Genomic DNA, 27,499 nt, shown 5'->3' with positions numbered 1-27,499 from the left:
TTACGGCTGCTATTTCATGGCTTATATTTAGACTTCCCATGTTAAAGTATGGCCGTCGTTCCCGCGTCAAATTTTACATTTTTTTTTTGCGTAAGTCGTCCGGGAATAGGAAAGGACGTAACGCACGTCGCCGTTCAAAAAATTACGTCGGTGCGACGTCATTTCGCGCAAAGCACGGCAGGAAATTACAAAACGGAGCATGCGCAGTACGTTCGGCACGGGAACGCGCCTAATTTAAATGATACACGCCCCATTTGAATTAGGCGGACTTGCGCCGGACAGATTTACGCTACGCCGCCGCAAGTTTACAGGCAAAAGCTTTGCGAATCAAGCACTTGCCCGTAAAACTTAAAACTTGCGGCGGTGTAACGTAAATGATATACGTTACGCTGCCGCAAATGTACATGAATCTGGCCCATAGTTGCCTGCTTGATTTCCACTGAAAAAGCGCAATATTCCTTTTTCCATTCATAGGGCAGACCGGGCATATGCTGGTGGGTGGGACACACGCTCTGTGGCCTGTTTATGTCCAGGCCATTTAGCGGGAGGTAAACAGCAACCACGGCCTGGACAGGGTTAACACAGGCCGCGGCCGTCGCTCGCCTACCGTTATAAAGCCATGTCTGTGCCTTCTCCAGTGGAACTACAAGTGACATTGGCGGCTGCGTGCCTCTCTCCCCCTTTCTGCCCCTCTACCCCTGTGTCTGCCCCTCCCACACACACACTCGTAAATGTGAAGGAAGTTTTACCTCAGAGGATAAATGCAGCCAGCCAGTGCCTGAGCCTATATCCTGGGGTGAGTAAGATCTCTCCTGCCTCCCAGTGTGTAAAACAAATTTAAGGGGTGCTCTGTGTACTCTGATGCAAGAGGGGGGCTTTGATGACCAGACACCCCTTACATCAAAGTTCCCACAGCATTCCCCCTTAAATCAGGGTTCCCCTTTACATTAGAGTCCACAGAGCTCCCCCTTACAGTAAGTGGAAATTCTGCAGACTCTAAGGGGGGTCTGTGCAGACTCTGATGTGAGGGGGCACTGTGCGGACTCTGATGTGAGGGGGCTCTGTGCACTCTGATGTGAGGGGGCTCTGTGCGGACTCTGATGTGAGGGGGCTCTGTGCGGACTCTGATGTGAGGGGGCTCTGTGCGGACTCTGATGTGAGGGGGCTCTGTGCGGACTCTGATGTGAGGGGGCTCTGTGCGGACTCTGATGTGAGGGGACTCTGTGCGGACTCTGATGTGAGGGGGGCTCTGTGCGGACTCTGATGTGAGGGGGGCTCTGTGCGGACTCTGATGTGAGGGGGCTCTGTGCGGACTCTGATGTGAGGGGACTCTGTGCGGACTCTGATGTGAGGGGGGCTCTGTGCGGACTCTGATGTGAGGGGGGCTCTGTGCGGACTCTGATGTGAGGGGGGCTCTGTGCAAACTTTGATGTGAGGGGGGCTCTGTGCAGACTCTGATGTGAGGGGGCTCTGTGCGGACTCTGATGTGAGGGGGCTCTGTGCGGACTCTGATGTAAGGACAGGTCTGTATGGACTCTGATGTAAGGGGGCTCTGATGTAATGGGGGTATGTGCGGACTCTGATGTAAGGGTGCTCTGTGCAGACTCTGATGTAATGGGGGTATGTGCGGACTCTGATGTAAGGGGGCTCTGATGTGAGGGGGGACTGTGCGGACTCTGATGTAAGGGGGGTCTGTGCGGACTCTGATTTAAGGGGGCAGGAGGAGCTGGAGATCTGCACAGAGAGTAAAAGGGAGCACTGATTACAGAGAAAAGGGGGGTAATTGCAGGGGCACTTTAATCATTACAGTGCTGTTCCCATTATATCACAGTCTCCCTGCACATTACAGTGTGGAAGAAACTGACATCAAGTGAGTACAAGTGTTTTCCTGATGATCCCCCTGACCCCGGCAGTATTGTGTCATTCCTAAGACCTCTGTGTGTCCTCCAGACCCCCCTAGTACCATGTTCCCCTGACACCTCTGTGTGCCCTCCAGACCCCCCTATAGCAGGCTCTTCTGACCCCTGCCGTACCAGGCCTTCCTGATCCCCTGTCCTGCTTCACCCCTCATCTGTCCTACTGATCCCTGTACATTGCTCTTCATACTACTGAACTCTGTGTGCCCTCCTGACCTCCCAGTACTGAGCCCTCCGACCCAACCCCCCCCATACCAGGCCCTCTAGAACCCCCTCTGTACTGTGCCTTCCTGAGTTGCTGTCCTGAGCCCTACTCACCCCTCTCACCTGCCCTACTGAACTCTGTACACTGCTCTACATACTACTGACCTCTGGGGGCTTGCTAGTGTAGCACCCTCTAGGTTGCTAGATGTGAGTGCGCAGGATTTTTGGATTGAGTAGGGAAATTTAAGCAGGCTTGGCAGGCAGCCAGGCCTGTTTGTTTTGATCTGGGCTGGGAGTGACTCAGACAGAGCTGGGCAGACTCACAGTCAGCATCACTGAGACCTTCCACTTCTTTCCTCCAACATTCCAGAATCTTCTGGAAAGGAGAGGTGGAGTTGCCTGGGGTGGAGAAGCCCTGACCAATCCCCCAACTTGGGGGATTGTTCGTGAGGAGGTTGAAGATAGAGTGCTAGGCTGTTGTGGCCTTGGGCCTGGGCTCAGGTGCAGACCATACCTTCTAAGAAAACGTGGAGATGTCCTAGACAGTAGGCATGGGAACAAGGAGAGGACAGCAGGAGAGCACTGCCAGGCAAAGTCTGCAGGGAGGAGCAACTGGTCCCAGTCTGGAGGGCTGGTGAGTTGCACACAGTCAGGAGAGGACTGGAAATGGGTGCAGAGCCAGTGGAGTGGACTGTGGGGGCATGGGCAGTGGAGAGAGGTAGCTGCAGCCAGGAGTGCTGGCGACCCCTGAATAAGTGGTACTGGGATCAGTAGCCACATGGACAGCTAGAACTACCCCTATTTCTCTTTCGTTCATGGACGGACACAGCCTTAATCTTGACAAAGTGGGAAATAGCCTACCTTTAGGAGTGACTAGGCAGAAAGTGTTAACAACTTCAAAGCTGGACAGCCCCACCTTGGTGCGGTCCTACTGGCTATATCTCCTCAGCCTGCACCAAGCAGTTCAGTTTTTTTCTGCTTAGTTAAGGAGAAGACGGGCCCATAGGCCTGGAGGCTTTATTTCAAATCTACTTCGGATTTTTTGTTTTATTTTTCAATTTATTTTTTTCCTGTGATCTTCGATCAACTGCCGACTGGGTGACAGGCTTGATCCCAGATCCTTGGAGTCCCCCCAGTTTCGGCCATCGAGCGCGTGCCAACCATAGCTACGCACTGGGTCGTCCACGACATGCCGTCGCTCTATGGGTGGCCGGTGAGCTATACGCTCCAGGGCTTGCATAGGACCAGTCTACAGGGCCGAGTCGCAGTAGCCTGGCTGACAGTCACCTCCGTTGCGGGAGATGCTCTGTCTAGGATGCTTTCAGCATAAACCCACAGGAAAGGTAAGTAGTTACTACCTTGCTTCAGCAAAAAGACAGAGCTGGGCATCCCTGGAGAGGTGAGTAAAGGGCTCTGTTTCCCTTCTCCCCTCCCTTCCCTCCTCCCTAAGCTCCCTGAGCTAGCTGCTGGGGAGCTTCACCTGGGGGGAACCATGTACGTTCACTAAGATAGTGTATAAGTGCCAAGAGAGATTGCTTACCTGTGTCCTGCTCCATGCTGTTGGCGACCAATTTTCCCTGTGATCCATGCTGTATTGTTTGTACTTGCACTGGCGGCCATTTTCTTGTAGCCGCACTGTATTAGCCTCTATTGAAGTTCGGCGGCCATACTTTTGGTGTTCTGCATGTTTACTTCTTACACTGGCGGCCATTTTCTTTTAGCCGCACTGTATTGGCCTTGGTATTCTTTTTTCTTTTCGAATTTAATGTTTTATTTTATTGAAGAGGAAATAAAGAAAAAACGATGTACAACATGAAGCTCTCAGTACATTCCATGACAAAAAGTCAGAGACAAACAAATAATAAAGATACAATCAAAACTTCACTTTTCATCTTGGGTAAATCTGGCCCCATAAAGGGTGAGCAAGTAAAATATAATTTGATGTCCACGTAGGAGATCCCCTACTCAACTATGTGTAGGCTAAGCTAAAGAGGGGCGGGGAACCAAATCAACGCTTTCCGTCCGGAGTCTCATCCGACACCCCGTAAAGGGAGCATACTGTGTCGGATAAAAGGATAGCACAACTTGATATTAATAAGAGACTTCTGTGACCCTAGATAACCTAGGACCCCGCCAAAAATGTAGAAAAGAACGCTAGACATCCCATCCCTTCCCATGGAACGTGTGAAGAGAAAGACCTCCCACTCCCCGCCATACTCTCCCCCTCCCCCAGGGCGCTCCCATGAAAGTAATGCCTATTAACAGACTGGTATAATAGCTAATTCAAAAATCTCGAAGAGGAGATTGTACCAAAGATAGCATAAAAGAAGGAGAAAAAAGATAGGAAAAAAGAAAGGTAGAACAAATGAGAACAATTGATTGCCAGTTGGCCAGTTAAGTACCCGAAGGGGACGGTGCATGACCTGGCGAAAGAGAGACGCCAACGTGTCTGGCCCAGGGCTCCCATATGGCCTCAAATATATCACTTGTATTAGAGATAGAGCTGACCATTTTTTCCTGTGTCATGATCCATGAAATCTTCCCCTTAGCTGCCAAGAACGAGACCCTAGGTTGCTTCCAGGCCGCCGCCAAAGTGGTTTTAGCTCCTATGAGCATGAAAGCTATCAGTTTTTGTATGGGTTTGGAGACCCGAGGGATGTCGGACCCTAGCAGAGCGATATGCGGAGATTTCACCACCGGTACCCCCGTGACTTTTCTGATAAGGCAAAAGATTCTGTTCCAATACCCCCTGATTCTGGGACACTCCCACCAGACATATAGCATCGTGCCTTGGGCTTGGCAGTTGCGAAAGCATAACGGGGAAGACGTAGGGAACATAGCCGCCAGCCTACTGGGAACCAGGTACCACCGCATCAAAACCTTTGTGTTAGCTTCAGCTAAAGATGTATTCACTAAACCTTTGAAAGTTTTCAATCCTACCTTGTGCTCAGGTCCCAGGTCATCCGCAGGTCTCTCTCCCATGCCTCCATATGAAAATTTTGTGGAAACCTCAGATAAAGCTGTATATATTATAGATATTCCCCCTTTGTGTTCCATCATTTGTTTACACCAACTTTCGTAACTAGTAAGAGTTGCGTACCTGAAATTGTCAGTCCAGAAGGATGACACAAAGTTAAAAATTTGGGAGTACCGGGGTCTTTCCGATAGAGGCAAGTCAAGTGTCCTCACACAATGTTCCAGTGAAAGTGGGCCCGTGGCTGACAAGAAGTCGCCTATTCTATAGATCCCTTTGTCCAGCCACCATTGGAAAGCTGTAATGTCCATCCCTATAGCAAACTGAGGGTTGAGGAAGATCCATGTCAAAGGCTTAGTCTCCGAAACCAAAGAAGGAAGGTGTCTCAGACCATCCCAGAGTCTGAAAGATTGCGACAATGTGGGGGACAGTATTGAGGGTCTAGATTTTTGGGGTGACCAGAAAAGGCTCTCTATCGAAAGATTAGGGATCGCCAAACTCTCCATGTCTATCCACTCTGGCTTTTCACATTCCGCAAAAATGGCAGAAAATTGGGCTAGTCTAGCAGCTTGGTAGTATTTAAACAGGTTTGGTAGTCCAAGACCTCCTTGTGTTCTGAGCCCGTATAGGACATTTTGTGCCACTCTATAACCTTTACCCTCCCATACGAATTTCAGGATTTTACTCTGTAGCGATCTGAGTTGGTCTTTTTTAACAGCTATTGGTAGAGATCTGAACAAGTAGAGTAACCTTGGTAGGAGGGTCATTTTGACTGCATTAACCCTACCCGTCCAAGATAGTTTGTGTCGAGCCCACGTCTGTAGATCCGATTCTAGTTTACGAAATATAGGGGGATAATTAGCCTGGTAGAGATGTTCAATTTTGGTTGTGAGGTTTATGCCTAAGTAACGAATGGATGATTCGGCCCATTGGAATTCAAAATAGGGTTTCAAGTGATCGATCACTGAGGGGGAGGTGGAGATGTTTAAGGCTTGGGATTTATTCCAATTAACCCGCAAACCCGAAATCTTCCCGAAAGACTCCAGTAAGTTGCAAAGAATTGGAAGAGAGGTGATCGGGGAGGAGATATACAGAAGAAGGTCGTCTGCAAAGAGGGCGCATTTATGGATTTGGGAGCCACATGATACCCCCCTAATATGCGGATCCGACCTAATCGCAATAGCCAGTGTCTCAATCGCTATTGCGAAAATCAAGGGGGATAAGGGGCAGCCCTGTCTAGTACCCCTAGCAATTCTAATGGAGCCCGAGAAAAATCCCTGTAGTTTGACCCGTGCACTGGGTTCAGAGTAGAGAGATTTCAACAGGCCCCGGAATTGTTCACCAAAGCCCCAACGCCGCAAAATCTCGAAGAGATAATACCACGATACGGAGTCGAACGCTTTGCGTAGGTCTAAAGAAAGGAGGAGTCCTTCCTGCCGCGGGTTCCCGTCCCAGCCAGACTGAAGCAGAGAGACAATATCGATTGCTCGCCTCACCTGGTCAGGGCCCTGTCTACCAGGGATGAAACCAACCTGGTCCTTATGGATATACATTTTTATAAAAGAATTTAACCTATTGGCTAGTATCTTGGTCAATATTTTTAAATCGTTATTGATTAGAGAAATAGGTCTGTAATTTTCAACGAGCTCCGAATCCTTATCTGGTTTGGGGATGACTGAGATAAACGCCTCATTCAAATTCGGGTGCATGGATCCGCCCTCCCTCCCCCGTTTTGAATTAAAAAATTTAGTGAGGTGAGGGGCCAAGGTTTCACAGAAAGTCTTGTAATATGGGACTGAGAAACCGTCCGGTCCAGGGGCCGAACCATCCTTCAGTTTCTTGATTACCTCTATAGTTTCTTCTGTGGAGATCGGAGCCTCCATCAAGTCTACAAGACTCTCCTGTAGGTTCGGGATCACTAACCGGTCCAAAAAGGAATTGACCTCGGAATGTCTGGCCATCCCCGATCCCTGATACAGGGAGGTATAAAAGGTTTCAAATTAAGGGTTGTTGTCCCGTCCCTGGTCTTAATTTTAGGTAGAGCAAACGTTCGGAACCTCGGCGAGAGCTTAGTGGCTAGCATCGTGTTCATTTTGTTCCTGTGTAAATAAAATCTAGCGTTGGACCAATTTAACGATCGTTCCGCCCTAACCGTCAAAGCTAAATTTAAAGCTAGTCGAGCGGCATCAAGCTGCGGGGCCTGAACCGTCGTCTGGTCCTTCTTATGTTGTCTGCGCAGGGCTAAGAAGTCTTTCTCAAGCCTCATCACCTCCGCAGACTTTTCCTTCTTTCTTTTAGAGGCTATCTGGATGATCTTGCCACGAATGGTAGCTTTATGGGCTGCCCACAATATCTCAGCCGAGATCCCTTCAACGTCGTTAAACCCAAAATATTCCTTGATGGCCCCTTCAATCTCTAAAACTACATTAGGGTCGTGTAGTAAAGTTTCGTTCAATTTCCAGTGGGATTTGTGAGAATCTGAGTTTTGAGTTTGTAGCGAGCAAACCACCATAGAGTGGTCCGATAGGGCTGTGTCCGTTATGTTAGCTTTCGTAATCAGGGGAATATGTCTGGCAGATATAAATATATGGTCAATCCTAGAGTATGATTGATGCGGATGGGAATAGTGGGAGTAGTCCTTTTTGTTTGGATTGAGTTCCCTCCAAATGTCTACCAGGTTGTGCTGGTATATCAGTTTTGCTATGTGCGAGCTGGCTCTAGTTGGGCGTGTCAATGCTGTAGCTATAGGTTTGGATTTGTCCAAGCTTAGGTCGAATGCAATGTTGGAGTCTCCTCCACACACTATCATTCCCTCTAAAAGAGGTTCCAAGGTATCAAACATAGTTTTAAAAAATTCGGTCTGTCCTCTGTTGGGAGCGTAGTATGAAATAAATGACACTAGGAGTTCATCCAGTTCACCCTTGACCAACAGGAACCTACCATTAGGATCTCTATGTGTCAGCAGAGGGTTGAATTTGCAGGATTTCGCGAAAAGGATAGCCACCCCTCTCGTTTTATCCTCGGCGTTAGCCAGAAAAAATTGTGGGTATTGCGCATGAAGAAAGGAAGGTGTGTAAGTGGCCGGAAAATGTGTCTCTTGTAATAGGACAACTGACATCCTCCGGGAATGGTAAGAATGAAACACCTTCCTTCTCTTAACGGGTGAATTCAAGCCCTGAACATTGTGTGAGGCAACTCTAACCAAGTTCGGCAAAGCCGAGTTATGTGGTGAAGTCATTGGGAGAACAAAGTGGGTGCAATTTGGAACTTACCCCATCGACATGGAGGCATGGGAGACAGCGGAACGGAGTAGGAATGGAGCCAAGGCCTGGAGTACTGTAGGCGGGATGACATAAGCGCAGACTGGCAATCAAGAAAAAAAGGTTAGTGAGAGGAAAGACAAGAGAGCAAACAAAAGAAGAGATAATGCATTTTAAAGTATAAAGTATGTCCATACAACGAACGTGGAAGGGATAAAGATCCGTTCCACCTTCGTCAGTCGAACCAATAACGTAGCCCTTAACTCGGGCTACAGGACCAAACCCTGACAGCGACATAGTCCCCGTCCAGGGATGGTCTGAGGCGCAAGGCAACTGCCTCAGCCCCTATCAACCCTTTAGAGTAAACAAGGAGATGATAGCATATCAAACAACACTCTAAATGTATACTATCACGATTCATGAAAAAACTATACGGATCACGGTCAGTGCGAGGAACATAAAACTAGGAAACAAAACAGTCTCAAAAATCTGTATGGGGGTTTCATGAGTCCCCAGCCACGGATAGGATACCCAGAACCATTATACCTAACAGGTATAATATCCCCCGTGAAAAACACCAAGCGGAGGAAAACTCCAAAACAGTGAGCGGGACCGATATGATGATTAGTTCAGGTCTTTGTGGTATCTTTGGTGCGTCTGCTTTTGCTCGTGTGCCAAGTGGGGGATAAGGGACTGGCCGGAGTGGGCCGTTTGGATGAACCTGGTGGAAAATTTGACGTGTCCATTGCTGAGTCCAGCGAGATCAGTTTCAAGGCTAGCAAAATTTTTTCTCCCTCAGATAGCGTGGTGAAGGCGTGAGTTTTGCCTTTGAAGGCGAATTTTAAGGCGAACGGAAATCCCCACCAATATTTGATGTCCTTCTGGGACAAAATCAACAATAGAGGTTTCAGCGATCTGCGTCTTTGTATGGTAGCTGCAGAGATGTCAGCAAAAATTTGAATATCCTGACCCATGAATGATATGCGGGGTTGCTGACGAGATGCCCTCATGACCTCCTCCTTCACTGAGAAGTAATGGGGTTTTACTATGATATCCCTGGGAGATCCATCCTTTCTCAGGGGACCCAGGGACCTATGAGCCCTGTCCAGCTCCAGCTTGTGAGATGCAATAGAGGGAATCATGCTTTTGATGAGGTCCTGGATAGCTTTAGGGATATCTGTAACGGACTCAGGGAGACCCCTCACCCTAAAATTGTCCCTTCTGGAACGATTCTCGAGGTCGTCAATTCTAGTAAGGGCCACGTCTAGTTGCTCCTGAAGTGATTGTATTTGGTCAGTGTTCTGGTTAGTTCTGGATATAGTGATGTCCAATTTATTTTCTATAATCTCCATCCTGGAGCCCAGATTCTGGAAGTCAGCATGTATTTCCTTAGTAATGTTAACTGCTGTTTGGGCTAGCCCTCGTTCAAGTAGTTCAGAGAACTTCAAAAAGAGCTCCCCCGCATTCTGAGGTATTTCAGATTCTGAGTGACCAGCAGCCATGGAGACTGGTGAGGCCTGTGTTGCCCCTTGTGCCGGGCCAGTGTAGTGGACCAGTGGGGAGTCTGACTGGGGACCTGAGGTGGCTGCTAAAGGTGCCAGGGAGCCTGGTGAGCCTTGGGCCAGCATAGGAGGGAAGTTTAAGGTAGCAGGGGCGATCACTTGCCTCAAGTCAGCACTTCCACCTGTGTGAGGTAATTGTAGCTGAGGCGCGGCCGCCATCTTGGAATCGGCCTGAGATTCTAGCGCCGTGTAACTCGCCCCCAGGCCCCTCCGGACCGCTCCGCTGTACATGGGGGGCTCGACCGAGCGTTCCCCAATCGAATCCGACCCTCAGGGATCTTGGCACCGCCGTGAATCCGGTGCTGGGGCTGACGTGGAGCTGAGGCAGAGCGGAGCTCCTAGCTTACGCGGCCATCTTGGACGCCTCCCCGCAATGCGCTCCGGCCTTGGTATTCTACATGTTTACTTCCTGGTGTTACTTTGCACTGACAGCCATCGTTTTGTGGCCACATTGTATTTTGCCTCTAGTGGCCACCTCGGGCGGCCTGCGCAGTACGCCCCAATACGGCGCTATAGCAGTGGCATTACTGCAGCCAGCTACTACCACGAGGTTGGGGACTCTAGCTGCCGTTCGGCGGTCATATTTTTGTAGCCTCACTATTTATTATACATAACACTGGCGGCCATGCTTTTGGGGCCTCAGCGCTGTTGGCCTCTAGTGTCTGAGCGGCGGCCATCCTCATATTTAAATCAATAGCCAGACAGAGACACGCTGCTGACTAGTCAAACAAAGGGCTGATTTAAGCAGCAGCCCTATTAATTAGCAGCCATCACAGCAGACCGACAGACACTATCAGCCGGATTCACGTAGATCGGCGCATCTTTGTGCCGGCGTAGCGTATCTCATATGCGCTACGCCGACGTAACTTTGAAAGGCAAGAGCAGTATTCACAAAGCACTCGCTCCCTACTTTGTGCCAGCGTAATGTAAATTGGCCAGCGTAAGCCCGCCTAATTCAAAGTAGGAAGGTAGTGGGCGTGATACATTTAAATTAACCGTGACCTTATGTAAATGAAGGGCCGAACGAACGGCGCATGCTCAGAATCACATTGCATATACTCCCTAAGATACGACGGCTCAATGCCTACGACGTGAACATAACCTTTGCCCAGCCCCATTCACGTACGACTTACATAAACAACGTAAAATCCGACGGCTGTTCCGTCGTCCATACCTTTGCATGGAGTACTGCAAAGGTATGGACTTTACACCGGACGTACGCCTTACGTAAACGGCGTAGATTACAGCGACGGGCGCAAGTACGTTCGTGAATCGGCGTATCTCGGTCATTTGCATATTCGATGCGTAAATCAATGGAAGCGCCCCCTTGCGGCCAGCGTAAATTCTGCACCCAACATACGATGGCGTAGGAGACTTACGTCGGTCGGATGGAGCCAAAATTCAGGCGTATCTCATTTCAAAAATCAGGCGCATAGATACGACGGCGCATCAGTGCACTTACGCGGCGTATCAGAAGATACGTCGGCGTAAGTGCTCTCTGAATCCGGCTATTTATCTGTAAGGCCGGGTACACACGAACAAACATGTATGGTGAAAGCGGTCCGTCGGACCGTTTTCACCATACATGTCTGCCAGAGGGCTTCTGTACGATGGTTGTACACACCATCGTACAGAAGTCCGCGCGTAAACAATACGCGGGGCGTGTCCGCGGTGTCGCCGCGTCGATGACGCGGTGTCGCCGCGACAATGACGCAGCGACGTGGGCGGCCCGCCTTTAAAATGCTTCCACGCATGCGTCGAAGTCATTCGACGCATGCGAGGGACGGCGGGCGCCTGGACATGTACGGTAGGTCTGTACTGACGACCGTACATGTCCGAGCGGGCAGAATTCCAGCGGGCTGTTTTAAAACAAGTCCAGGAATATTTGTCTGCTGGGAAAAGGCCCGGCGGGCAAATGTTTGCTGGAATTCGGCCCGCTCGCGCACACACACGACCGAACATGTCTGCTGAAACTGGCCCGCGGACCAGTTTCAGCAGACATGTTTGGTCGTGAGTATGGGGCCTTAGTGTTCAGCGGACAAGAAGCAGCTCAGCTAAAGAACGGCACCGTACTACTGGTTCCTGGGTGGTGAGTCCTCTGGGGGGGAACCCCTCATCTCTGCTGCAGCTAAGAGGGTGGGTTATTGTACCTTGCTTGGGAGTCCCTGTGTCAGGCGTGTGGGCAGCATGGCGTCAGAAGCAGACGTTTTTTCCCCTGAGACACCTGAGCTGGCAATTGATGCCCCTGCACCCGATGCATCGGTGGATGCTATGTCGGCAATCCTAGATGCCTTTGTTGCCAAGGTGGAAGCAGCGCATGGGAGAATGGGGGCTAGGAAGCGCCCCCTCCCCCGCCATCTTCTGGGGACAACTCAGATGCGGAGCTGGGTCCAGCTAGCGCTCATGACCCTGGCTCTGAGGTATCTGAGGATGTGGACCAAGATCGCCCAGACAGTGAGGACGACCTCGGACCCAGGTCAGCACGCGATAGGGCTCTAGTAAGTGACCTTATCACGGCAGTGCGAGATACTCAAAAAATAGAGGGGTCCGCAGAAGCAGCAGACGCACCGGGCCCTTTTGGGTTCCGTAAGGCAACCCGCACTGCTAAAGTGTCTCTTTGTGTGTCTTATTAGGCCCCGTACACACGACCGGATCTGTCCGCTGGGATGTATCCGCGGATCAGTTCCAGCAGACGAATCCGGTCGTGTGTACGGCCTAGCGGACATTTTTCGGCGGACATTTGTCCAGCCGACCGTTTTCAAGCGGATAAAAATTTCTTAGCATGCTAAGAAATCTATCCGCTGGAAACCTGTCCGTCGGACTTATCCGGTCATCTGTACAGACTCACCGGATAAGTCCGACCGATCCCCATCCCTCGCATGCGTCAAAGTGATTTGACGCATGCGTGGAAGTATTTACCTTCCAGGGTCGCGCACGTCGCCGCGTCATCATCGCGGTGACGGCGCGGCCACATCACCGCGTATGTTTTCCGCGGGGATTTTGATCTGATGGTGTGTACAGCCCATCAGATCAAAATCCGGAGCAGAAATGTCCGATGGAAACGGTCCGGCGGACCGTTTTCATCGGATATCCGCTCGTGTGTACAGGGCCTTAGACAAACTTTTATACAAGGAGTGGGATAAACCACAGAAGGTTTTTTTCAGTCCCTAAAAATCTAGCGGTGCGTTACCCTCTTGAAGAGAGTTTCTTGAAAAGATGGCCCCCGCCCCCGATAGTGGACCCTCCTGTGTCCAGATTAAACAAGTTAACCACCATACCAGTGGAGGGGGCTCCCGCCTTCAAAGACCCTGCGAACAAGAAGGCTGAGGCGTTCGCCAGCAACCTGTACATGGTAGTGGGTTCAGCGGTACGCCCCAACCATAGTTGGGGCCCTGGTGTCTCAGACGCTCAGGGAATGGGCAAAGATGCTGCTCAATGGGGTACAAGCACGTCAGGCTTCCTCGAACGAGGTAGCCCTAGCTGACCAACTAGTACAAGGCCTAAAAGTCATTTGTGAATCAGCCTTGGACACTATTCCTCTGCTGGCCAGAGCTTCAATTCAGGCGGTGGTGTTATGCCGTGTACTTTGGTTAAAGAGTTGGTCCTCCGACCAAGCTTCTAAGAAAGCCCTGATGGACTTGCCCTTTAAGGGCGACAGACTTTTTGGAACTTCCCTGGATGACATAATTAAAGATGCTACAGGAGGTAAGAGCACACTGCTCCCACAGTCCAAAAAGGGGAAGGAGCCACGCCGTAGGCAAGGGCCCTTCTTTACCGCACACAAGCGTTTTTTTCGTCCACCCAGTACGGCGGGTAAAGAACCACAGGCCGATAAAGCGCCTGCTCGGGGACAGAGACGTCCCTGGTTTCGCAACCCAACAAACCTGCAGACAAAGCTAGGTCCGCATCAAGGTTTCCCCCCACCCATCTCTCGGGTGGGGGGACGTCTTCGCCAATTTGCGACCTGGTGGACATCTCAGGTCCCTGACCGGTGGGTTTGCGAAGTAGTGTCTTCAGGGTACAAGATAGAATTTCTATCTTGCCCACCAAACAGATTTTCCCTCCAACCGACTCATCGGGAAGCCCTATTTGGGGCAGTTCAAGACCTGCTAAAACGCGGGGTGGTTATTCCTGTCCCAGTTTCTGGAACGGTTTCAGGCGTTTTACTCCAATCTGTTCATAGTAACAAAGAAGGAGGGCGTTCGCCCAACTCTGGACCTTAGGGCCCTCAATTGCTTTGTGAAGGTACAAAGATTCCGGATGTCTGAGGTTTAAAACCACTTTAAAGGCTTAAAATGAAAGTTTCTGCTTTGATTCAGAAAAGCTGTATCCCCTTTCAACAATTCGAAAAGAAAATTTGTCTGCATAAAATTGTTAGTGTGTAACAAATAAGGATGACAACATTTTTACTGGTGTGCAATCATTAATAATGCTTAAATACATTGGGCTAGATTCAGGTAGATTGGCGCATCCTTATTCCGGCGTAGCGTATCTCTTTTGCGCCAAGCCGACGTAATTTTGAGAGGTAAGTAATGTATTCATAAAGCATTTGCGCGTAACATAAATTTGAAGGCGCAAGCCGGCGCAAGTGTAAGTGGGTGTGCCCTTATGCAAATGATGTGCTGAACTTGGAGCAGTGGATTGTGCCCGGCGTAACACAGACGGAGCATGCGCAGTCACATGGACTCTTGGTAGCTTCCATGTGAGCATGCTCACAACTACGCCGGCCCAACTTCCTGGGATGCGCTGGCCCACCGGCTTACGGAGAGCACATAAAAACGCCCAGACATGCGCCCGTCCGGCGCAAAATTACATCCTGCTTTTTTCCCCCCCTGAGCAAGGCTATTTTGTTTGATCTTGAGATGGCACCTCCTCAAGTTGAGAAGGAGAAAAAAAGGAAGCATAATTTCAACCCAGCGGAGATGGAGGTTATGTTGGCGGCATTGACCAAGTACGATGCCAACCTGCATGGTGCCAAAGATAAGGATACCACCAAGGCACAGAGGAGGGCGATTTTGGCCAAGATCGCCCTGGATATTAATGCCATTGGGAATGAAAAACGCTCCTCTGATGACATACAAAAAAAATTAAATGATATGCGACTGCCTGTGCAGTGCGATTAACACCTGAGGATGAGATTATTGCAAGGTGTCTGTCGCAGGAGCAGGTGGAGGGCGTTCAGGGATGGGACTCCACTGATCGGGACTTGAGGACAGGTAAGTGTGTTTTATCCTCCATTTGGTGTGTAGCATGGGAGGGGGTGGAAGGGAACATGTGACAAGTGTGTGGGTCCACCAACATGTGTTTTTTTTGTGTCATCCGCAGATGTGCAGGATGAAGCTGGGCCATCGTCGACTGTTGTGCGACCCACCACATCCCCGGAACATCCTGTGGCTCAGTCCGACCCCCTTGGAAGCCTAAGCTTGTTGGTGGAGGGGAGTGCCCATAGGTCAGCCCTTGAGGTTGTTGTGGAGGAGTCCATTGACCTCCGCCAGGAGGACTCCATCTACTTAGAGGAGGTTTCCAGTATCCCTGGACTCTCCACCACCTCCCCGACCATCAGGTCTATCCCATCCAGGGGAACCCCATCCAGGGCAACCCCATCCAGGGCAACCCCATCCTGGTCTTCCCCCTCTGGACAGGCCCAAGCCTCTCCTTCTCCCAGGAAGGCTCTTAGGAAGACGAGGGGTGTACCCAGAGCCCTCCGAGAAGGGCTGCAGGAGGAGCAGGGCCGGCAGACCCACCATATCGGGGCTATGGTGGGTGACCTGCGACGTGTGGCGGACAGCCTGGCCTCCTCGGCCACGTCCCAGGCTGCATGCGCAGCGACATTACAGCAGACCCTCACCCTGCATGGTGATCTAGGCAGCAAAAATACAGAGAGCCTGCAGGATGTCAGCTCCAACAGTGGTCACCTGCATGGTGGAGCAGCAGGCCGCCACAGCAGTGCTCACAGCAGAGGTGAGCAGGTTGGCAGGGGCTGTAGAGGCCAACACTGCTGCTGTACATGCGGAGGGGAGGCAAACCCGGCGGCACCAGCATCTTAATACAACCCGCCAGCTCAGGATGCTGGCACAGACCAACTCCGTGCTCACCCGCCTTGCCATCGCTATGGAGGGCAGGCAGGCACCACCTGGCAGGAGTGATCGAGCAGGGGATGATGCTCCTCCCCCCTCCCCCCCACCCCAGGCTCCCTCCCGCCAACTGAGGAGCCGGAGCCGTGGCACCCGTGACACCAGCCTTGGCCCACGGCAGAGCAGATGATTTTTTGTTTTTTTGTGCGATTCTGCTCTGTTTTTTCTTTTCGTATTTATATGCTGCTCAAAGTCTGAGGTTTTTTTTTTTATTTATTTGCTGCTCAAAGTATGAGCTTTTTTTTTATTTATTTGCTGCTCAAAGTATGAGCTTTTTTATTTATTTATTTATTTGCTGCTCAAAGTATGAGCTTTTTTTTTTATTTATTTGCTGCTCAAAGTATGAGCTTTTTTTTTTATTTATTTGCTGCTCAAAGTATGAGCTTTTTTTTTAAGTTTAGTTCCTACACACGGTGAGGAGTGTAAACTACAGTGTGACTGGTGTGTGAATGTGGGGGGGGGTGTCACTCCTGCCGGCAAAGGGGTGTCACCCTCTGCCATATGAATGGTGTATGAATGTACAGCGTGGCGTTGTTGCTCCCAAGTCCTGCATGGTGGACTTTGGGCTAATCCAATTTGATGAGGATGTGGGGTGTGTGTGCTAGGGACCACAGTGGTGTGCATGCGTGCATTCTCCTTGTGCCATGATGAATGTGTGTGTTTAACGTGCAAAGATGCCTACTGTGGGGCATCTCCTGACTGCTCTTCCTTCAGCAGATGGGTTACCCTCGGTTCGTGGGGGATTGTGTGGTTGGGGGGGTCAGGTCATCACATAGGTCAATCTCCAGGCCCTTTCTCATGGCGTAGTTGTGTAGAATGCAACATGCACCGATGATCTGGCACACAAAGTTTGGGGAATACAACAGGGCCCCCCCCGGACGTATCCAGGCATAGGAAACAGGACTTCAGGAGGCCAAATGTGCGTTCCACCACTGCACGGGTACATGTGTGTGCATCATTGTAGTTTTGCTCTCCTGTGGTTTGGGGATTCCGGAATGGAGTCATGAGATGGGGTCCAAGTGCATATGCCGCGTCACCTGGAAGGCAAAAGACAGGAGGATGTTAGTCGTGCATGTGCCCCTCGTGATGTCTGCATCATGGGGGCGGACATACATGCCTGACACCCATGTCACTCACCAACCAGCCAGCTGTCCCCATACACATTCTGTTCAAATTCTGTGGAGATGTTGCTTTGACAGTATATGAAGCTGTCGTGGCTGGACCCTGGGTGTTTGGCACGGACGTGCCATATGAGGCAATGGGCATCGGCTATCACCTGTACGTTGATGGAATGCCAGTGCTTCCGATTGCGGTATATGTGCTCTGTGTCATGTGGGGGGCCGTAGTGCCACATGTGTGCAATCAATGGCCCCCACGGTGCGTGGGAATCCTGCAATTTGATAGAAATCCACCATTGCCTTATGCCGCAGATGCTCCTGGGTGGGTTTGATGATGTGGTGGGACATGCGTCTGAGGATTGCGGGGACAACCTGGTGCACACATCTGCTCATGGTGGATTGTGACATCCCAGCCACGACTCTACTTGTACGCTGAAAAGATCCACTGGCGAGAAAATGCACTGTTGCCAGGACCTTGACCAGTCGCTGCACTGCATGTGAGCAGTGTGTTTTGCTGGTGATGTCATCCTGCAGGGTTGTGGCTAATTCCTGGATGGCATCAGGGCTGAATCTGAAAATGCGAAAGACCTCCGAATCACCCATGCCAAAGATATTCATGCGCGTGCTCGGTTCACACAGTAGTATTGCTAGGACCATGGCTGCCCCTGGCATGTTGGCACACAGATGTGTTGTCCTGCAAGTGTGGTTTGTCAGCTTGCTCAGCTCGTCCGTAACGCTGCTGCTGTAGCTGCTCTCCAGCTGACCTGTGGATGTCTGTTGCTAAGTTTCCCCTGCTTTTATGAGGAGCAAGTTTGCGCTGGGCGTACAACTTGCGCGCACCACGCGCAGCCTGCGCCGGACACGTGCATGTTTGTGAATTAGCCTATCTCCCTCATTTGCATAGGAAAACAATGGGAGCGCAAGATGCGCCCAGCGTAAAAATCCTCCTAAGGTGGAGGAAAGTTACGTCGGTCGGAAGAAGCCTAATTTCAGGCGTATCTATTTTTGTGGGTACGGCGCATAGTTACGACGGCGCAGATTTTGACTTACGCGGCGCATATCGAGATACGTCGGCATAAGTCCTACCTGAATCTAGCCCATTGCCTTTTAAAATTAGTGTTTCTTGATCATACATCACGAGAAAAAGAGCCTTAATTACTTAATGGGTTACGTAGTCACCACAGGTGATTGGACACTGGCAAACCCATTTAAAATTGAGTTCCTCCCCTATATAACCACTCCCAAATGGAGAGTACCTCAGTTTTTTCGCCAGTGGTTGGTCACGTTCAACATGTGCTAAGAAGAAAAATGCTCTTTTGATGGTCCAGCTGCAGAGACCTAGGAACTATAACCGGATCCATTCCTCGGGCTGATATCAAAGGCCTAAGATGGTTGTTACCCGGGCCTCGTGTAGAAGAAACAGGGTTTGCCTGTAACGTCTCTCTGTGGAGGTCTGGGCTCTGGGATCCAGACTTTGGTGTACTAATAAAAGTTTTTTTTTCTTTTCGAGTGTTGTATAACGTATTAAGTTGCAGCTTTTACCAATTTCTGAATGAGCGCAGTAATTTTTTATTGATTTCGGTGTACTAATACATCTGTGGCACGAAAAGTTCCTGGCAGAGTATTCTACAGGTCCAGGTATGATTTTTTTTCCTAATAAAACCCTTGGAAAACCTGAAGGTTGGCACAACTTGCCCACCGTGATGGGTGAAAGCTGGAAGTAGCCTTTCCTGCAGCATGGATTAGGTAAGAAGATAATTTTATTTATGTATTATCTTCTTTGGAGTATGATGTCTTTCCTGGTTCTCACCACTGGAGGGAGTAAGTGCAAACCTGGTGTTTTCTTACATAGCCTTCCAGGATACAAGCTCAGTGAAGTCTGTCAAATATAACACCACTCACCTCCTTCTGCTGCAGGCTCTGCCACAATACGCATACAGGGGTCCACAAAATGCCCCCCAGTAAACTCTCCCCCCTCTACCTCGTCTCCTGGGCTCCATCATGAAAGCGGCATGGACACAGAGATGTGGGCTGTAAGCATCCCTGTGGATTGAACCAGGCAAACCTAAGACTCCTACTCTGCATCAGGTTGTGCAGTGAGCTGATATTTTTGTGTATTGTAAGACTATAGCACAACAGTGATTGCATTTATATTTGTGAATAGTACCTTTGCTTTGCAGTAAGGACTATGTCCCAGAGAAGAGGGTCTAGGGCGAGTAAAAGAGGCACCAGAAAATCCCTGCGTGCGGCTGAGGATTATGAGCTTGCCTGCAGTTTACCATCCCCCTCTGTCAGCCTGATAGCAGCCTTACAGGATGTCTGGTTTTGCAGCTTCTCCTATGGCAGCTCCTGTATACGTCACTGAGGATGCTTTAAAAGTTGCTTTGGATGGCTTGGAAGGAAGGATTGCTAATATTGTCGCAACCTCCTTGAGAGATAGCAGAAAACGGGGTAGATCCCCTTCATCTGCTCTGGCTCTCTTTTTAGATGAGCCTTCTGAGGGTGAAAAATCCCTCTCAGGAGATGAGGATCATGTGCAGTATGAGGACTCAGGGGATGAGAGGTTTCCTTCGACTTCCCAGTCGCTTAAGATGCAGGTGCAATATTATGCAGAGATGGTGCGTGCCACTTACAAATTGCCTCCTGAAGCTTTTAGGCGCTCTGTTTCCTCTTTGGGATCTCGGTAATCCCCACAGGCTGCATGCGCCTTTCCAGTTCATCCTTTGCTGGATAAACTGATGTATGATGACTGGGTTCACCCAGATAAACTGTTTTCTCCTTCTTAGCAGTTTTCCCTCTTTTATCCTATGGAGAAAGGTTTCACCAAGAAATGTGGGGTACCTGCTATTGATGCAGCTATTTCTTGTGCAAACAAAAACCTGACCTGTCCTTTAGACAACGTGCAGGTTTTTAAGGATCCAACTGATGAAAAGCTGGAGTCCCTATTAAAAGCCTCCTCTGCCATGGCTGTAGTACAACCTGCAGTTACAGCTATTGGTATATTTCAGTTCCTCAAGGAACAAATGAAGCAGATGATTAACCTCCTCCATACAGAGGAAATTGAGGTTTATGAGATCCTAAGGCCTTGTGCTTTGCGATTGATGCGATTTTGGACTCTGTTCAACAAGCATCTCGCTTAAATCTCATGCACATGCGCAGGTCCCTTTGGTTAAAACACTGGGAGGCCGAGGCTTCCTGCAAGAAATATTTGGCAGCGTTCCCCTTTGGGGGAGAACGCCTGTTTGGGGATGACCTGGATAAATACATGCAAAAGATTACCGGAGGCAAGTCTACTCTATTGCCGGTCAAGAAAAAGAGTAAGCGTCCCTCATTTAAACGTATTCTTTCTCCAGGCAGTGGTGACGGCCACGCCAGTCTAACAATAGGGAAAAAGCCCAGAGCCAAGCCCAAGGGCAGAAACGAACTTGGGGTTCAAGGTCTAAACAGACCCCCAAAACTTCTCTATGAAGGGATGCCCCCGCTCGGCCGAGTGGGGGGAAAGATGCTGCAAAAGCCTGGCGGAACGAAGTTCAGGACAAGTGGGTTATCTCCACAGTGTCCTCAGGCTACAAGCTAGAGTTCAGAGAACTTCCGCCACCCCGTTTTCTGAGATCAAGAGTTGCCAAAGATCCAGAAAAAATAAGGCATTTACTGTTGGCCTTGGAACACCTGTTGTCCCAAGTGGTAATCGTGGAGTTAGCCCCAGAGGATCAGGGGTCAGGATTCTATTCAAACCTGTTTACGGTTCCAAAACCAAACGGGATGTCAGAGCTATCCTAGATCTGAAAAGTCTGAATCAGTTTCTGAACATTCGCTCTTTCCGCATGGAGTCTGTCCGTTCAGTTGTTTTCACCCTTCAGGGAGGAGAATTCCTGGCATCAATAGACATCAGAGATGCATATCGACATGTGCCAATATTTTCCACTCACCAAAGACTTCAAAGTTTTGCAGTCGATCAGCGCCATTTTCAGTTTGTGGCCCTTTATTTCGGGCTGGCTACAGCACCTCGAGTGTTCACAAAAATACCTGCCCCCGGCCCTGGCAAGTCTAATGCCACGTACACACGACAGTTTTTCATGACGTGAAAAATGAAAAAAAATTATGTAATTAAAAACGATCATGTGTGGGCTCCAGAGCATTTTTAATGCCGTGAAAAATGGGCATTAAAAATTTAGAACATGCTCTATTTTTTCGCGTCGTTTTTCACGTTGTCGGAAGCAAGTTATGAGATGGGAGCACTCGTTCTGGTAAAACTAGAGTTCGTAATGGAGATAGCACATTCGTCAGGCTATAACAAACTGAAAAGCACAAAGACTAAAAAGCGCGAATCGTCTCTCACCAAACTTTTACTAACACAAGATCGGCAAAAGCAGCCCCAAGGGTGGCGCCATCCGAATGGTACTTCCCCTTTATAGTGCCGTTGTACGTCAACGCGCTTTGCTCAAGCATTTTTTTTCACGATCGTGTGTAGGCAAGGCAGACTTGACAAAAATCAGGTTGAAAAAAACTTTTTTTCTAGATCACTAAAAATGGTCGTGTGTACGCGGCATTAGGGCACAAGGCATAGCTGTAACAGCCTACCTGGACGATCTGTTGATCATAGATCAGTCCGCCGTACACTTGGGCCACAATGTGCACAGCACAGTGGAATATTTAGAGTACCTAGGCTGGGTCCTCAATCTGAAGAAATCTTCCTTGCAGCCTTTAAAAAAGGCTAGAAGCCATAGGAGACTTGGTCCGAGTGGTAAAGGCGAAAATAAGGCCTTCCATCCATCTATGCATGAGATTATTGGGAAAGATGGTAGCCTCAATTGGTGGTTGCTCCCCCAAAATCTGTCAGAAGGAAAATCATTCACTCCAGTTACCTGGAAAGTGGTGACCACAGACACCATCCTTCTGGGCTGGGGGCAGTGCTAGAAGAAGAATCTGCTCAGGGAAAGTGGTCCGGGCCCGAAAAGCTCCTACCCATCAACATTCTGGAGATTCGGGCAATTCATTTGGCCCTCAAAGTTTGGTCTTACAGACTGCAAGGCTGGCATGTTCGGGTTCAGTCCAACAATGCTACGGCTGTGGCCTATATCAATCTCCAAGGAGGCACCAGAAGTCTGGATGCCCAAAAAGAGGTGAATCACATCTTGGCCTGGGCAGAAAGGCATATTCCTCGCCTATCTGCGGTCTTCATTCCAGGGGTAGAAAATTGTCAGGCGTATTTTTTAAGCCTCCAGCAACTGAGTCCAGGAGAATGGTATCTTCCCCCTGACATGTTTCAAATCATATGTCAGAAATGAGGAACCCCAGATGTGGACCTGTTGGGTTCCAGGTTCAATGAAAAACTGGACAGCTTTGTGTCAAGAACAAGAGATCCCTATGCTCAAGGGTCAGATGCCCTGACAATCGCATGGGATCAATATTCCCTGATTTATGCGTTACCTCCAGTTCCGCTTCTCCCACAATTCCTTCAGAGAGTCGAGGGAAGGCAAGTCTCTGATTTTGGTCGCCCTGGCGTGGCCCAGGAGACCCTGGTACGCAGAAGTCGTAAGGATGGCAGTAGGAAGACCTTGGGTTCTTCCATTACACCCAGACCTACTATAGCAGGGTCCAATATTCCATCCTGCCTTACAAAGTCTAAATTTGACGGTTTGGCTGTTGAGACCCACATTCTGAGAAAACGTGGGCTCAGGAAGCCGGCCTCCAGGCTCAACTACTACAGAATCTGGAAGGCATATGTTTCCTGGCATGAACCCAGAAAGTGGCATCCTAGAAAATTTGCCATTAATAAAATTCTTGCTTTTCTTCTTGCTTAAATATGAAGTTGGCCTTGAGCACTATAAAGAGCCAAATCTCGGCGGTGTCTGTAATTTTTTTCCAAGTCATTTTCCAGGACGGCTTATAGAGAGATAGGCTCCTCCCACCTAGCACAGGAAACACATGATCCACATCATAAAAGCACCACACATGCATTAGCCCCTCAGTATTTGTGTTTCCTCCGGCCAGTCAGGAACTCCAAACAGACATTTGTTATTTTTCCGGCCTTCGTGCTAGGTGGCAGGGGCCTCCCGATGTCCATACCCAACAGGGGTAGTTCTCCTGGGGTATGAGTCAGTTTAGGCCACCCAGAGACCTGAAGGAAGCGGTCTGAGGTGAAAATAAGGGACCCCCTCTCCCGATTTATGGCTGTATCCTCAGTGAGGTTACCTGTGAGGTGTGGAGGAGGTGATCCAGTGGGTCCATCCAGAATGGCACAGTTCTCCTGGTGGAGGAGCAGGCCCCCGCATGGTCTGGGTGCTTTTCTTTGCCGTTTTACAGAGATCCCCATGTTGCAGGGAATCTCTATCCCCAGCATGTGGAGTTCTGGGGCGCAGAGTGATGATGTCACTTCCGCCGCTGGAGGAAGGAAGTGACATAACAGGAAGTCCAGCAGCGGCCATCTTAGTACACCCAGACGCCGAGAATGAAGCCTAGTAATGGTAAAGGATATCAGGCATGCTGTGCTGGAGGGCGGCATCGGATCCACAGCGCCACCCCGGATTCTCCACACCTCTTTAAATGGGGGCCTGGATAAGAAGATGGCCCCGAAGGCTTCCAGGAGCAGCATGGAGATGCCGGGATCCATGGAAGCAGGTCTAGAGGCGCCATCGGTTGAATCAGGCCCTAAGTTAAGAAAATAGGGGGCAGACTGCTCCTTCCCTTCCCTGCCTAGGGTGGACAGTTGTCAAACACACTAGCATAGGCTCCGGTGGTGGGTACTTTTAAAAATTCTTAGATTAGAATTGTGTTATCCACAGGGTGTTTTTGTTAATTGGTATTTACTTCAGTGGAAGTAATATGCTGGCGTTTGTCATTTGATTAATTGCAGGACAAAGCCCATGAGCCCAAAGACAGCAAAACAGACACACCTAGAAGAAAGTGCCCTATGTGCACCTAGCAGATGACTTATGGGGGGAAGAAGAGCGCATGTCAGGACTGTATAAACAAACTCATCAAGGGAGAAGCAGGCCCTGTCCTCAAAGGTTTTATGGACTCAATGAAGAAAGGGATGAAACAGACTTTACAGCCCTTTAAACACAGAGAGCAAGAAGCTCTTGCTGAACCTATCCCCTGTACTTCATGCACCAGTACTAGTGCTAAGCCAAGGGTCCGGGCCCAGGCACGGGCAGCCCACCAGCACGGACTACTGGAGGACGTGGAGGAGAGCTTAGAGTCAGCCTCAGAGTCTGAGGAGGGAGACTGTAATGAGGAAAGACCCAGCAAGGTTCAAAGATCCCTTTTTCCTTCAGAGGAAACAGAGGAGCTATTAAAAGCTAAATACGACACCCTGGAGCTGAAGGAACCAGAAGTTGTCTGTACATGACCTTTTATTTTCAGGCCTTCAGCCTTCACAAAGTTGTGGGAAAAGTGCCTCAAACTGGACGCTTCCCTAGCTAAAGTTTTAGAGCTTTCATTTGAGGCACCCTAAAGGAGCCAATGGACAGAAAGGCGGAAGGGTATTTAAAGAAAGCGTGGGAAGCCTGCTCTGCTAACTTTAAACCCGCACTAGCCTCTACATGCGTGGCTCGTACGCTTGACTTGTGGCTCAAACAGCTCAGCACTCTTCTGTAGTCAGATACTCCCAGGGAAGAGATTTTGGATTCTTTACCAACGCTAAATAAGGCAGACGTCTATATAGCAGACGCGTCCACGGAGTCTGTAATATTCTCGGCCAGGTCTACAGCACTAATTAATTAAGCCAGGAGGGCCATCTGGCTGAAGTCCTGGGGAGGAGACACAAGGTCAAAGACCAAACTCTGTTCCCTCCCCTTTAATGGGGATTTGTTCTTTGGTAAAGAGCTACAATCTGTCCTAGAGAGGTCGGCCGATAAAAAGAAAGGGTTTCCTCTCCCCAAAAAGCAGCAAAAAATGAATTTTCGTCCCTTTCAGGGATCAGGTGAAAATAACTATCATTGGGGGGACAAAAGGCAGCATAACAAGTGTTTTGCAGCCACGCCAGACCAGAAAATAAGGTTGCAATACAGGAGGGGAAGGGGCAGAGGTGGTTTCCTTTTTAAACACCCCCAGCCTAACGCCCCCTCCCAGTGACTCAGCCAGCCATGTGGGGGGAAGATTGGGGTCATTCCTCCCACAGTGGCAGGCCATCTCCAGCAGCAGCTTTATCCTGGATCTGATCAAATCGGGGTACAGGATAGAGCTCTTGGGCTGGGCAGACCATCAAAGATTTCACAAAATTCTCCCGAAAGACGTAGAGAAAGCAACAGCTATGTCTTCTCTCCTACAGAGTATGCTGGAGGAGAAGGTGATACATTTCATCCCCTCAACTCTAAGAAAAGGGGGGTTTTATTCTCACGTTTTTCTGATAAAAAAGTCATCAGGAAAATTTCCAACTCATTTTGAACCTGAAGCAAGTAAACATGTACGTAAGGTACAAAAGCTTCAAAATGGAGTCAATTTACACCACCAGAGATTTGTTAGCCCCTGGGGTCTTCATGGTCTCATTGGACCTAAGAGACGCCTATCTTCATGTTCCCATTCGAAAGGAGTACAAGCAGTTTCTCAGGTTTGCCATGAAGAATGGGTTCAGGACCCTCTATTTTCAGTTCAATGCTCTGCCCTTCGGATTGGTGTCAGCACCACGCATCTTCACGAAGATTCTAGCAGAAGCTCTGTGGACCCTGAGATCGGAGGGAATTCATATAATTCCCTATCTGGACAGCCTGCTGATCTTTGCAGACTCAGCAGACGAGGTGAAACAGAACCTGAGCAGAACTATCTGACACCTTCAGCAGCTGGGGTTGCTGGTAGATCATGAGAAGTCACAAATGTTACCTACTCAAAGTATAGTATTCCTAGGATACTTAATAGACTCGACTACATCCCAAATTTTTCTGACGAAAGAAAAAAGTGCCAACAATAATTCCAGAGGTGAACAACCTCTGCGCATGTACAGAAACCTCAATTCAAGGCATAATGAGGGTCCTTGGTTTGATGACAGCAGCCAACCCAGGAGTCCAGTGGGCACAATTCCATACTCGAGCACTTCAGGCGCTCATGCTTTCTCTCTTGGATGGAAGGAAGGAAGAGGCAGACAGAGATCCCGCAGGAAGTAAAACTCTCAATAGAGTGGTGGTTGATCCCTGCAAATCTATCTGCAGGTCGACTCTGGTCCCAACACAGCCCTCTGGCGGTCATCACGGATGCCAGCGGTCAGGGGTGGGGAGCCCATTCAGGCGCACAGATGGCCCAAGGGGTCTGGAACCGGCAGGAAGCCCGCCTCTGCTCCAATGCAAGGGAGCTGAGTGCAGTTCTAAAGGCTCTAGTAGCCTTTGGCCCGACTCTGAGGGGAAGACACGTGCAGGTGCTTTCGGACAATATTACCACAGTAAGTTACATCAACAACAAGCATGGAGGTCCCAGGTCCCAGTAATAGCAGAAAAAATCCTTCAATGGGTGGAAGCAAATCTTTAATCCCTGTCTTTAATTCACTTTAAAGGGGAATTAAATACTCTGGCAGACGTCCTAAGCAGGGAGATTCTGTCTCAGACAAAATGGTGCTTGAATCGAACAGTGTTCGAACAGATAGTGCAACAGTGGGGAATCCCACAAATAGACCTTTTTGCTACAAGGCAGAACAGGCAGGTGGAACAGTTTTACTCCCTACAGAGAGATCTCAGTCTGGGCCTAGATGCCCTATCCCAGTCCTGGGAGGCAAATCTAGTCTATGCATTCCACCTTTTTCCCTCATTCCAAAGATTATCCGGAAGATAAGAGTGTCCAACGCGAAACTTATCCTAATCGCACCATTTTGGCCAAGAAGGTCTTGGTTCTCAAGACTACCAAGACTCAGCATCACGGAGCCTTGGAGACTGCCTTACAGGACAGACCTCATACATCAGGGAGAGGTGAATCATCCAGAAGTGAGCTCTCTTTCTCTGATGGCCTGGCTTCTGAGAGGGAGCTGTTGGAGCAGAGAGGGTTATCGGCAAAAGTTATTGATACCATTCTTAGCAGCCGGAAGCCATCCACTAATGCAATTTACAATAAAATCTGGAAAAAATTTGGGGCCTGGCTCAGAGTATCAGGAGCCATGGTCCCGGCGGTCCTAGATTTCCTCCAAGCTGGAACAGATCTAGATCTTGCAGTCAGTACTCTTAAGGTACAGGTAGCAGCTCTGTCCAACTTTTTAAATCAAAGACTGTCAGAAGAGCCACTGGTCAAGAGGTTTCTGGCATCCATCAGCCGTAAGCGGGTCCCCAAATCAAGGAGGTTCCCTCCCTGGGACTTATCTTCTGTGTTGCAAAGTCTTTGTAAGGCACTGTTTGAGCCAATAGATGAACTGA

Source organism: Rana temporaria, chromosome 3, assembly GCF_905171775.1.
Source record: "Rana temporaria chromosome 3, aRanTem1.1, whole genome shotgun sequence".
Classification (NCBI taxonomy): domain Eukaryota; kingdom Metazoa; phylum Chordata; class Amphibia; order Anura; family Ranidae; genus Rana; species Rana temporaria.
Note: the sequence above shows the minus strand (reverse complement) of the source record.